Source organism: Mobula hypostoma, chromosome 16, assembly GCF_963921235.1.
Source record: "Mobula hypostoma chromosome 16, sMobHyp1.1, whole genome shotgun sequence".
NCBI classification, from domain to species: domain Eukaryota; kingdom Metazoa; phylum Chordata; class Chondrichthyes; order Myliobatiformes; family Myliobatidae; genus Mobula; species Mobula hypostoma.
Window position 1 is genome coordinate 11,301,947 of NC_086112.1, and position 14,162 is coordinate 11,316,108.

Here is a 14,162-nt window from a genome sequence, read left to right on the forward strand (position 1 = left end):
TTCTCTCTACCTCTCACCCTCTCCTTCTCCCTCTCGAACCTAGATCTTGCTCTCCTGAATCAAAGCTTTGTATGAAGAAACTGCAATCTTGAAATGGAATTATATAATCCAGGCTGACTCTTCAGTAGAGTGCTAAGTTAATGCGGTACTGGCAGAGGACATTATGATGCGATATAAAAACAAGGCATGTCTTCCCTCTCATGAATGTAAGAGATTCTTGCTAGAAATTGGTGCTGGTGTAAACTGCATATTTTATTCTGATTATGGAATCTGGATCCATTGATCCTCTAGTAATCAGTATTAATTTCTGGGCATTTATGACATAATTTGAAGATGACGCAGAGAGTGCTCTCAATGCCCTAACCAATATTTAACCTTTGAACAATATTCTGAACAAATTATTATCTTTGAATCTTTGTGCTGCTTCGAGAACCTTGCTACATATTGTTGTGTTGATATATTTTCCTACGTTGCAGACAATACAAAGATAGGTGAAGGTTAACTTGTAGGCTGAGTCTGTGGTGAGGAAGGCAAATGCAATGTTAGCATTCATTTCAAGAGGAGCAGAATATAAAAGCCAGGATGTAATGCTGAGGTTTTATCAGCAATTGGACAGACCACACTTGGAGTATTGTGAGTAGTTTTGGGCCCTTATCTAAGAAAGATAGATTCTTGATTCATCAGATCATGAGGGGATACAGGGAGAAAGTAGGAGAGTGGGGCTGAGAGGGAAATGGATCAGCCATAATGGAATGGGAGAGCAAACTGGATGGGCCAAATGGCCTAATTCTGCTTCTATGTCTTATGGTCTGATGAAACTGCAATGGTTGCTCCTCATAAATTACTTGACATTTTGCTGGCAGGGCTTGTAAAGTTCTTTGGGATGCTCATCATTTTTGTGTGAAAGAAGTTAGGTTACAGGAAAAATAAGTGAAGAAAAGAGATTGATGGGATTGCTCTGAGGTCTGGCATAGATCTGATGGGCTGAATAGCTGTCTTCGATATTGTAAGAAAATTTGATAACATCATAAATACATGAAATTTGATCAAATACAAGTTATTCCAAAAATATGTGCTCATGTTTACAGCAATAATGATTTTCTAAACATTAATGGAATTCTGACCTGAACCGAGGGGTCACAGTTTGAGGGTAAAGGAGAAGCCTTCTGGGACCAAGATGAGGAAAAACTTCTTCACACAGAGAGCGGTGAATCTGTGGAATTCTCTGCCACAGGAAACAGTTAAGGCCAGTTCATTGGCTATATTTAAGAGGGCGTTAGATATGGCCCTTGTGGCTAAAGGGATCGGGGGGTATGGAGAGAGGCAGATACAGGGTTCTGAGTTGGATGATCAGCCATGATCATACTGAATGGCAGTGCAGGCTCAAAGGGCCGAATGTCCTACTTCTGCACCTATTTTCAATGTTTCTATGTTTCTATATTTGGGGAAAGGGAAAGGGAGAGGGGAGGGAGTGAGAAGCACCAGAGAGACATTCTGTAATGATCGATAAACCAATTGTTTAGAATCAAATGACCTTGCCTGGTGTCTCAGGGCTGGGTGTGTCTGCACCACCCCCACCCCCTGCCCCTGGTACTCCTTCTCTGCCAGCTGTCCCATATCCCTCCCACGGTACACCACCCTCACCATTCCCAGCATGCTTTGTTCCTGCCAGATTTACAAACTCGCTCTCCGCTCCACGTTGACAAATACAGCACTGTGCAAAGGTCTTTGGCACCCGAGCTATATATATGTGCTTAAGACTTGTGTATAGTTTTATACACTCAATGGACATATACAAATTGAATAAGTAGAGCACAAGAAGGGCTGAAACAGTGAGGAAGTGTTCAGGGGTACGTAGACCATTCGGAGATCTGGGAAGGGGAAGATGCTGTTCCTAAACATTGAGTGAGCGGCTTCAGGCTTCATGGAACCTCTATTTCTGAAATTCATATTAACTTAATGCATCTGATTTAGCCTTATGTTATTTGGTTTAAGTTTCTTTTTTTCTGTTTTTTAAAATTATTTTCATTGTGAGTGATATTTTATCAACAGTGTGATGTTTAAAAACATCAACATTCCTGCTCTATTTGGTCTAATCATGAAAATGCATAATTGGACCATTTAGAAGCTTGACTAAGCAGATGAATTAGTATTTTATAAAACCTTCAATGGACGTTTCGTTGACGTGATTTAGACATTCCTGAAGGTATGTGATTTTGGCTAAAATATACTACCACTGGCAGAAACCCAGCTGTTAATAATTTGGAACTACTTACTTACTTCCTTCAGCCCATCACCCCGACAGGGCCATTGGCCAGAGTTCCCCGTCCTGGGCCAGTCTTTCAAGTAGCCCATCTTCCTCTACCAGGAAAAAGGTTTTGGAGCGTTTGTTGCTGTTTCTGTAGCACTGGGTTTTCACTGGATGGGGTTGCTAGCCCCATGTTCAAATCTCCTCCTTTCACCGCCAGACTTGGGACCGTCCATGGCGAAGTAAATCTGAAACTTTGCTGTGCTAAGTTAACCTGTGTTGGATTAGAAATGCTGCTTTCCTTGTATTTTAACATTCCTATGATTGTTTGTATTTTTGATATTATCACCTACACAAATGTAATTGTTCAGAGAATTTTCCAGAAATTGTAGTCTGTATATTACTCGAAGTTTCTTAGTTTTTCTGTAGCAGGTGCCTTGTCACTTGAATCTGGCTACTTCATAGGCTAATTCTAATCACTGAGCTGTTGTTATCGTTGAAGTCAGAGCTAGTGTTTGTACAGGATAACCATGATTCCTTGGTTTATAACTTGGTGTTGCTCTGCAAACATGCTGGACATGCTATGTGGAGACCAGAATGTGTGGTGATACTTGTGGGCTGTCCCCAGCGCACTCTTGGTTGTATTGGTTGTTAACGCAAATGACACATTTCACTGTATGTTTCCATGTATATGTGATAAACAAATTTCAAATCTTTGATCTTTTTCTTTGTTGTTCTTGGAGCACTAAACAAAATGGCTGCAGGCTACAGGTTTTAAGCCTCATTCATGAGTTCCAAGGAACCTCTCGATTGCAAAACACCAGATCCAACACCTGGATTGAGGATCCTCAAGAAACTGGTCACCTGTAGACCCTGTCTCCCCACCCTTACCTGGGTCAGATGCCGACAGAGCTGACATTCCACTCCCAAAAATCGAGTAGCCAGGCCTGGATACTATTTAAGCCTCGAGCGTTAAAATGCTGGGGCTCTTCCTCTGCAATACTCTAGCAGCCTTTGACAGAAGGGCCACTCAGACCCTTATCCCCTGTTAAAGCTGGGAACTCTATTTTAAGGTTATTAATTTCTCTGTCAGGCATTATCTGTGAGGCTGAAGACATGCACTCAACATTTTAGGAATAGTCCCTTCCCTCCGCCATCAGATTTCTGAACCCATGAACACCACCTCACATTTTGCACAAATATAGTTTAATTTTTATATATATTTATTATTGTAATTTATGGTATTTTATGCACTGCAATGTACTGCTGCTAAATAACAAACTTCACAGCATATGTGAGTGACCTGAAACTTGATTCTGATTTTCAGTTACTAAAACATTTTCAATGTTTTAAATGGGGAAAAAAAGTTAAAGCAGTTGGAAATCTTCAATAACATTAAAACAAATCAACAACTGTTTATCCTCCCCAGCTCCAGGCTGTGAATGGGGATTCTGATCAGAGGCCAGGACGGTTGGCCACTGTTCACCATTCAGTTTATCAGGAACTCTGACAGCTCGACGTCAATTCAGGATTTATTTAACTGGGAATGACTGAGTAACGGCGAATCATAAACACAAGAGATTCTGCAGATGCTGGAAATCCAGAGCAGCATGCACAAAATTCTGGAGGAACTCAGCAGGTCAGTCTGCATCTCCTGCACATTTTCCCTTTTTCCATTCCCCATTTTGGTTCCCCTCTCATCCTTACTCTTCACTTCACCTGCCCACCGCCTCCCTCTGGTTCCCCTTCCCCTTCCCTTTCTCCCATGGTCCACTCTCCTCTCCTATCAGATTCCTTCTTCTCCAGCCTTTTACCTTTGCCACCGTCCAGCTTCTCAATTCATCCTCCCTCCCCCATCCGCCCGTCTTTCCCCTCACTTGCCAGCTTGTATTCCATCCCCTCTCCCCCCCCGCCTCTTCTTTCGCCATCCTTTTCAGCCCTGATGAAGGGTTTCAGCCCAAAACATCCACCATTTATTCCCCTTCATAGATGCTGCATGACCTGCTGAGTTCCTCCATTGTTTGGTATGTGAGAGAGAGATTTAATTGGCACCACTGCCCCAGGGATTTGAACTCTGGTCTCTGGATTTTTGACTGTAGATACTAGGTTGGTCATTTAACTCTTGTTCCACCACCCTCCCCCCCCCAATGTCTGCCGCTGACAGCAGACACAGGGGAGGTTGTGGACCCTCTCCCAACTGTGCTGCCATTCCTTGGCTCTCTCGATGCAAACTTAAGGCAATTGAACAGTTAAAATATCTCGGTTTGCAGGCAGGGAGCTGATCTACAGCTATCAAACATTCACGCCTGATTTAATCAACGTTGACTTGGGAGTGATGACCACGTGTCGTCAAAGGGTCAGTGAGCATCAGTGTAAGTAGCAGATCTTTTCAATAACCTGGTTCCCTGGCCCCAGCCATCTCATTTCCACCATGGACTTCCAGTCCCTATACATCTCCATCCCCCATCAGGAAGGTCTTAAAGCTCTCTACTTCTTTCTGGACAACAGACAACCAGTTGCCCCCACCAGCGCTCTTCTCTATCTAGCAGAACTGGTCCTCACCCTCAATAATTTTTCCTTCAGCACCTCCCTCTTCCTCCAAACTAGAGATGTAGCCATGGGCACTCGCATGGACCCCAGTTATGCTTGTCTTTTTGTTGGGTACGTGGAACAGTCTATGTTCCAAGCCTACACCGGCATTGCTCTCCAATTCTTCCTACACTATTATTGGTGTCTGTGTTGGTGCTGCTTCCTGAGTTCGTCATCTTCATCAACTTTGCCTCCAACTTCCACCTTGCCCTCAAATTTACTTGGCCCATTTCAGACACACCCTTCCCCTTTCTCAATCTGTCTCCATCTCTGGAGACAGTCTACCTACTGATATCTTTTACAAACCCACTAACTGTCACAGCTACCAGGACTATACCTCTTCCCACCCTGTCACTGCAAAAATGCCATCCCCTTCTCTGAGTTTCTCTGTCAGGGTGAGGCTTTTCATTTCATAACTAATGAGATGTCCTCCTTCTTCAGAGAAAGGGGTTTCCCTTCCTCTACTATCAACACTGCCTTCACCCGCATCTCTTCCATTTTGCAACACATCTCCCCTCACCCCTTCCTTCTGCCACCTCACCTCTTATCCTCACCTGCCATCCCACCAGCCTCTGCACCCAGCACAGAATTCTCTGTGACTTCTACCATCTCCAATGGGATCCCACCACTAAGCACGTTTTCCCCTCCCCCTCACTTTCCACTTTCCGCAGGGATCGCTCCCTATGCGACTCCCTTGTCCATTCATCCCTCCCCACTGATCTCTTTCCTGGCACTTACCCTTGGAAGCTGAACAAGTGCTACACCTGATCCTACACCTCCCCCCTCACTACCATTCAGGGCCCCAAACAGTCCTTTCAGGCGAGGCGACACCTCACCTGTGGGTTTGTTGGAGTCATATACTGTATCCGGTGCTCCCGGTGTGGCCTCCTGTATATCGGCGGGACTCGACATTGATTGGGAGACTGCTTCACCATGTACCTATGTATCATCTGCCAGACAAGGTGGGATCTCCTGGTGGTAACACAATTCAATTCCACTTCCCATTCCCATTCTGGCATGTCAATCCATGACCTCCTCTACTGTCGCGATGAGGCCACTCTCAGGTTGCAGGAGCAACACCTCACATTCCATCTGGGTAGCCACCAACCTGATGGCATGAGCATCAATTTCTCGAACTTCTGATAATACCTGGCACTGTCCTTCACCATTCCCCATTCCTGTTTCCATCTCTCACCTTATCTCCCTACCCGTACATCACCTCCCTCTGGTTCTCCTCCCCCTTTCCTTTCATCCATGGCCTTCTATCCTCTCCTGTCAGATCCCCCCTTCTCCAGCCCCATATCTCTTTCACCAATCAACTTCACTGCTCTTTACTTCACCCCCTCCCCCTCTCCAGGTTTCACCTATCACCTACCACCATGTACTTCTTCCTCCCTTCCTCCCACCTTCCTAATCTGACTTCTCTTTCTTTGCAGTCCCGATGAAAGATCTGGGCCCAAAATGTCGACTGTTCACTCTTTTTCACTGATGCTGCCTGGCATGCTGAACTCCTCCACAGACACCCCACCCTGCAAAAACTCATTTCAGGAAGATAGCACCACCATTTCAGGGAAGTAGCAGCCCCCACAACCCCATATTCCACCCCCCCCCACCGAGTCGACCTCCAAGGGTGTATGTAATTTAGTGATTTTGTCTAATCTATAAACCAAGTTGGGTAAATGCAGAAAATGTGACATTAGAATATGTGCTTATATTTTTTATCATGGAGTTTTTTTTTATTCTAATACAACTTCAAGCAAGTCTATAGGGAGTTTAGCCTCATCATGTAGGACATCAATAGAGTAGCTCTTTAGCAGCTAGCCAGCTAGTTTAAATAACGTTAGCTATGCTAATGAAAGAATGACACCTGTTAAACTCACCTCAACATGTCACAGTGGGGGGGGGGCATTGGGAACGGGCCCAAATGCAAGACACAGACACTGAAGTACTAGGAACAGGAACGGACAAAACTAAATGATGGGACAGGACACAAACTAGGAGTAGGGACAAGAACACTGACTAGGCTAGGGAAGCAGGACCAGGATGAGGGGCTCCTGGACGAGAGAAGGGAACCCCAGCACCAGGCTGGACAAGGTACTCCTGGGCTGGGCAAGACACATGGACAAGACGAGAACACAAAGCCATGGCTTGGACAGGACAAAGTTCTTGGATCGTGGCTAGGACTGGATGAGACCCCGAAGCCTTGACTTGGTCGAGGGAGAGACAGGAACGCAGAGCCTTGGTCAAGGGAGAGACAGGAACATGGAACACAGAGCCGAGACCCCTCTTTGGAAACAGGACACAGGGCCGGGACTCATACACAGAACACAGAGCCGGAACTCCTCCTTGGGTACAGGATTTAGGGCTGGGACTCATTACACAGAATGCAGAATATGATGAGATGGTTCCCAACACAAGGCAGCGGCAGACGGCCGGACCTACGTAGTGAAGGTGTGGACATAGACGGTTCCCAACACTAGGTAGTGGCAAACAGCCGGACCTACCTAGCGAAGGTGTGGACACAGAGACAGTTCAAAACAACGATAGACAGTTCCTTATCTTGCTCCGGCGATTGAACTAGACAGCGATCCCGGCTCTGTGTTCTGTGTATGAGTCCCGGCCCTACGTCCTGTTTCCAAGGAGGGGTCCCGGCTCTGTGTTCCATGTTCCTGTCTCTCCCTCAACCAAGTCAAGGCTTTGGTGTCTCATCCAGTCCTAGCCACAGTCCAAGAACTTTGTCCTGTCCAAGCCATGGCTTTGTGTTCTCGCCTTGTCCATGTGTCTCGCCCAGCTCAGGAGTACCTTGCCCAGCCAGATGCTGGGGTTCCCTTCTCCCGTCCAGGAGTCCCTCATCCTGGTCCTGCTTCCCTAGCCTAGTCGGTGTTCCTGTCCCTACTCCTAGTCTGCATCCTGTGCCATCACATAGTTCTGTCCATTCCTGTTCCTAGTACTTCAGTGTCTGTGTCTTGCATTTGGGTCCATTCCCAACATTCCCCCCCTCCCCACTGTGACAGAACGACTCAGCCACCACACTTGATCCCAGGGCCACTTATATTCCCAGCCCCAAGATGAGCATCAGGTGCTTATGGTTAAATCGAACCGAAACAAGAGACAGCCAGAAGACCCGGAGTCCGGAGTCTGCGGACTGGAATGTGGACTTCGGACTGGACCATGACACAAAATGTCTTTTACATTTTAACCCACCATGGTAACAAAGAAGTCACTGTTGCAGACAGTGCAGCGAGCAACACTGTCATTATTTTTGAGGTCGACTGTAAAGCCCACCCACAGAGAAAACTGATAGGTCTACTTAGCACGAAGAGAGACCAATCAGGATGCTCGCTCTCGCTCTCCATCTCCCTCTCAAAAAAATCGATTTCCGGGATAGTGTATATTATTTCCGGGTGTCAGGGAGCCGCTGTCAATATGCAGGAGACTCCCGGAACTTCTGGGAGAGGTGGGATGCCTGCCTCCAGCATTTTGTGTGTGTGTGTTGCCTTTGGATTTCCAACATCTGCAGACTTTTTTGTGGTTGTGAAACTTCTAGAGACTGTTGTGCATGCAAATTCCAGGAGGTCAGCATTTTTTGAGATACTCAAACCACCTCGTCTGGCACCAACAGTCATTCCAAGGTCAACATCACTGACATCACATTCCTTCCCCATTCAGATGTTTGGTCTGAACAACAGCTGAACCTCTTGACCGTGCCTGCGTGCTTTGAAGCATTGCGTTGCCGCTTTTTTGGTTGATTAGGTATTTGCACTGACGAGCAGGTGGACAACCGCACCTCAAAAAGTGGCCACTGAGCGTATGCCGACTTAGACGTGGCGAGACTGGGTTGCATTCGGTCTCTCCCGGCGCACATCAGTGAGACACCGTGACAGTGAGCTGTCCTGGGTCGGTCCTCGGCGCAGCGGTTCGCCTGGGACACTGGCAACTCCAAAGGGAGTCAGCAACACCCTGTCTCCGTTGCAGAATCTAGATGTTGTGAGAAGAGGTGTGCGTTTGAGGCCAGTTGGCCGTTCGGCGAGAATAAAATTAGCTGCAGCCTCCGCGGCCAAGATGTCTAGTATATTTCAGTTAATGACTTTGGGCGGGAGCGGTGCAGGCGAACACTGAATCATTTGGAACAACCGGCCTCCAGCCCATCTGGGAAATGCACCAGAACGCAACGTTGAATAAATAAAACTATTTGCCGCTCTGTATGAAATATTCAAAGCGCTTTCACAGAAAGGAGTAAGCGGCATTGGTTTCGGGTAACATTTTCCAAACGCAAGAGATTCTGCAGATGCTGGAAATCCAGAGCAACACACACAAAATGCCGGTGGAATTCGGCAAGTTAGGCAGCATCTGATGAGAGGAATAAACACGACGTTTCAGGCAAAGATTCTTCAGGAGAGCGAGTAACGTTTCCCTCTGCAAAGGTCCACATATGAAGCGGAGATTCCTCCAAGGATGCGCTGGAGCACATTGTCGGTGATGTAACCCCGGGGTCATCGGGCGTTTCGAGCTTTCAACATCAGACCCCCACATCCCGGCGACCCAGCCAGGGTTCATCCATCAGGCCCTGGCTTGTGTCCCAGCGGTACTGGTCCACGGGTCACACCTCTTGATCCATCGCCATCTGGAGACTCGCTCAGCAGCCACAGTGGCCGTCCTTTTGGCTCCACTCATTGCAGCCCTCGAAATGCCAGGGGAAGAATAATTTATGTACAGCCAGCAAATTCTCTACACCTCACCTCTCTCGGCTCACAACGTGACCCCCACCACCCCTGTTTCTGGCACTGCTCTACCAGCTCCTGGTATTTGGCATAAAATTACACATTGCAATGTCACGCTAATACTCCGAAATACTTTAACGGCCGGGGTTAGATCTCCCTGGAAGATGAATTGGAGACAGTCTGTGCCGATTAAGGACAAATTACAACACTCTTCTGTCCTTTTCTGCTTTTGCCCGCCGCGAAATCTGCTTTGGTGAATGGGGATGTATGTACCTTATCCTGAGTCAACAGCGCCGCCTGTCGCAGCTACCATGGGCTGCAAGTTTCAGAGAAGTTCCGTAGCCGTAAACGGGGAGTGATCGGGATCCGCGGATTCGGCTAGTCACACTCTGAGATAGGAGCATGAAAATGTAGGAAAATAGGGGTCTGTGCAGGAGGGAAGGGGCAGATTTAATTTAGAGTAGTCTAAAAGTTCGGCACAACATCGTGGGCCGAAGAGCCCGAACTGTGCTGTATGTACTGTGCCCTGTTCAGCACCGCTCGGCACAAATCCTTGTCGTTTGGGAAAACAACAGTTCACGAGAGTGTTTTTTTTTCTTTCGTTTTATTTTCAGGAGAAAGTTACGCGTTGCAGAGGGGGGGGGGTATTACTGCTGTCGGAACATGTTTGAGATGGGGTTTCTCAGTTGGAGAAAACGATAAAAGTAATGAAAAGTCCGTTTGTAAGGAGAGAATCAAAGGATGCACTGTGCTCAAAGTATGCAGCGATTTCCTTTGGGCAGGACTGACTGAACCTTAAACCTCACTTCTTAGCGGCGCTGACTTCTGATACATGGTTTGCGCTTATTTGTGTGTGTGTGTGTGTGTGTGTGTGTGTGTGCGTTTGATGGAAGCATGAACGGCCATTCCGTTAAACATTAGACCCCACTTCTCTCTCTGTCCAAAGAAGGAGCATTACTGACAGCCCACACACTATGAAAGGGCACCGAACCTACACAACGCCACACCCGTTGTCAGGGCATGGAACCAACACTGAATAAACAGGCAGAGGGAGGAAAAACACTTCAAAACCACATTTGAACTCATAAAATGCCCCTGTGTTCGCGCGGCGCGACTGTCGCTTAAGCCATTCCTTTCTTAAACTGGACTGTCCCTTCTTGCTGTAAAATCAAAGCTGCTTTTTCCAGTTGCTTGCTTTTGCAAATGGCCATGTATTAGTATCAGATATCGCCGCACGTTTCCCGCCGGTCTCTCGCACTTTCCAAACTTGATAGGATAGTTGACTTTATTCCTTGTTCTGGCCGACGCGCGAAGCTATTTATGACGTCGTGGCTATTTCCTCTTGGTGGGAAATGTGTCTTCTTCTTCTTCCTCTGTGAACCCAAAACACCACCACCCGGAGCAACAGACGGACACAGATCCCAAGAAGGTGAGCTCAGTGCAAATCTGAATGAACTCTGCTGGGGAACCAAAGGCGGGCGCAAAGACACCGGGCAACGCGGAAAATTCAGCGGAAACCCCGGCAAGGTGCTTGTGTGTGTGTGTGTGTGTGTGTGTGTGTGTGTGTGTCTGTCTGTCTGTCTGTTTTTGACAGGTCTTCAGACTGAACGACAGCTATCAAGTAAGTGTGAGCAACATGTAGGTGCCCAGTTCACCACAGAACTGGGTCCGTGGTAAAACAAGGGGGTCGTAGACCTTGGAGTGTGACTGCATCCGATTCTTGACTGATCAATGCATTGAGATAGTGAATGACAGTTCGTGCGGGATACTGCCTCGCCTTTCTCATTAAAGCCAGCCAAAACAATCCAGGAAAAGTATTTAAGATTTTGAAAGAGAATGAAATGACTTTTTTTGAAAAGTGGTTCATCGTCGGCATCAGAAAGCTAACGTTCGTATCCTCAGCGTCGGACTGAATGGTGACTTGAAAGGGATGTTGAGCGCAAGTTGTTGGTGTGTAGTTGGTAGCTTGATGCTGGTAGATGGGGAGGTGATGGTTGAGATACACAAACTGCGGTCTACAAGTGGAGAAGTGGAATTGATAGTTCTGCTGTGAGATCCGGCATGGATTCGATGGGCCGAACAGCTCCCGTTCCGTGAGGAAATATTAAGTGTTCCGCTGCGGCGCGGAGTACCTAGCCCGGCGTTCACGGGTACAGCTGTCTGTTCACGTTGCATCTCAGAGCCCGATTGTGCGTTCAAAGTTCATTTTAGAGATCGAGAGGGGACATTCCAGTTTAACAAGAGCTCCGAGGCATCTCTAGGGAAGATACGATATTTGTGACTGGCTGCGCGTTTGATTCATGTGGATTTCGTTAGCGAATTCTTTGCAAAAAAAAAACCCTTCCCAAATCTGCAGATGTAACAGAATTTAAATATATGTTGTTTGACCTGTTTTAGATAGGGAACGTCAATATTTATATGAAAAAAAGGACCTTGCAGTTATCATAGTGACAAAAATTCTGGGCATTAAAATTTCCCAGGATTATTATGTGGTCTTCTTTAATAATACTCAAAAAGAAATCAGATCCAAGTCTATACTGAGATTCATCAAGCGTGACATTGTCAAGTTTTTGACATTGTCCGGGTGGTGATGGAGGGAAGTCATTTTTTTAAATCTAAAATAAAATTTCCCCAAACCAAACCAGCATAGTCCAGCGTCTATCTAATAACGAAAATCTAGAAATCCCACTTCTAGTACGTATCGCCCGTTTTGATACATTAGCAAAACCTCTACATCTCCAGCGCTATTTTCACTTAAACTTGTTGCGAAAACCCCGTACGCACGTGCAAATAAATGATGTGCGTTTTATGTCCAAACAGTCTGTTTTTCTTCACAAGGTACTCTGGAAGGCCGAAATAACGATCAGTTAATCTGGCCAGCTTCAAAAATATGGAGAGGCGGTTCGCTAAGCAAAATAGTTGGCGTAGAGTGTGAGGGAACCCAGTACTGTACACTGAGTACAGTAATTCCCTTATTTTTGTTCGAGTGAATGGGTACTTGTGAGATTCGCTCTGCGCGCTGGGAACTTTATACGGAGGCTACGCGCCACCTAGTGCTAATCAGGAAAACCTTTTTCTTCCGTCTCGACGGCAGGAAACGCACACAAAATGCTGGAGGAGCTCAGCAGGTCAGGCAGCATCTATGGAAATGAATAAACAGTCGACGTTTCGGGCCGAAACCCATCATCAGGCCTGGACAGGAAGGGGGGAAGAAGCTAGCATAAGGAGATGGAGGCTGGGGAAGGAGTACGGGCTGGCAGGTGGAGATCGGTGAAACCAGGTGAGGGCGAGTGAGGGGAGGGGCGTGAACTCAGAAGCTGTGAGGTGAAAGGTGAAAAAGGTAAAGGGCTGGGAAAGAAGGACCCCGATATGAGAAGAGAGAGGACCATGGGAGAAAGCGAAGCAGAGAGAAACCAGCGTAGGGAAGGGAGATGGGGAGAAATTACCGGAAGAAGGAGAAATTGATGCTCATGCTACCAGGTTGGAAGCTACCCAGAAGGAATATGAAGGAGGCCCTGAAGAAGATCTCGGCCCAAAACATTGACTGTTTATTCATTTCCATCGATGCTGCCTGACCTGCTGAGTTCTACCAGCATTTTCTATATATTGCTTAGGAATATGAGGTGTTGCTCCTCCAAGCTGAGAGTAACCCTTCCCTCACCCACCTTCCCCCTCACCTGGCTTCACCAGCCTTAATATCGACGGCCTTTTTTAGATGTATGGATTTAGAGTGACACAGCGTGGAAAAGGCCCTTCAGCCCAACTAGTCCATACTGACTGTGTTGCCCAGCTTGCTGAGCTCATCTGACCACGTTTGGATCACAGTCCTCTTAACCTCCCCTTGATGACTTTTAAATATTGTTAAAGGGCCAGTTGTCAACCCCGAATACACATCAGACTCTGTGTCCTTTTAAATCTCACGCCTCTGATCTTAAACCAATTTCAAGCTTTGTTCTCAGAACAAATTAGTTGGTCAATTAATGTATAAATTAATTAATAAATTAACAGTACCCAGGTATTTATTTGTTTAATTTATTTAGAGATATAGCATGGAACAGGCTTTTCTGGTCCAATACGGGGAGGACCCCGTAACACCTGATTTAATCGTAACCAAATCACGGGATAATTTACAATGACCGATTAACCTACCAACTGGTATATCTTTGGACTGTGGGAGGAAATGCACGCGGTCACAGGGAGAACATGCAGACTCGTTACAGATCCCCGAGCTGTAGTCGCGTTGTGCTAACCTCCATTGCTACTGTGGCGCCCCGTCACATTTCGAATTATAAAGGTGGCTGGCAGCTGGGTTGCAATGTCTGTGATTCTCACTTCTCAAATACCACAGGAAAGCCCTTTTGAAAATGTTAATATGAAGAGGACATCTTTTTATTTGTTAATGATTCCAATGTGTCAATCTATGTATGTGCATACGTTACTGGTCAGTATATCAGTCCACACAGTTAACTGAAGTAAACATATACAAACATGCAGAACTCAGGATTTTGTTGTGTCCTAGGATTCCCAGTATCTTGTGGAATCTCTGTACCAGGCAGAATACTTTGAGTGCAACATTCAAGTTTGTCAAATGTACATCAGAACAG

General features: G+C 46.5%; 1 protein-coding gene across 5 annotated transcripts in view; it reads left to right on the forward strand.

Annotated features, from left to right (window-relative positions):
- Positions 1-530: 530 nt before the first annotated feature.
- The window catches only part of LOC134357220 (hyaluronan and proteoglycan link protein 1-like), a 135,526-nt gene continuing 121,894 nt past the window's right edge, over positions 531-14,162 (forward strand). The window contains exons 1-2 of one of the 5 annotated variants that reach the window (XM_063068517.1): positions 564-633; positions 3,678-3,887. The gene's annotated coding sequence lies outside the window, so the exon portion shown is untranslated. Of the gene's footprint in view, positions 634-2,012; positions 2,207-3,677; positions 3,888-9,224; positions 10,988-11,064; positions 11,086-14,162 lie in introns of those variants that run through there. The other 4 variants (XM_063068514.1, XM_063068518.1, XM_063068515.1 and 1 more) reach the window with 4 other exon arrangements.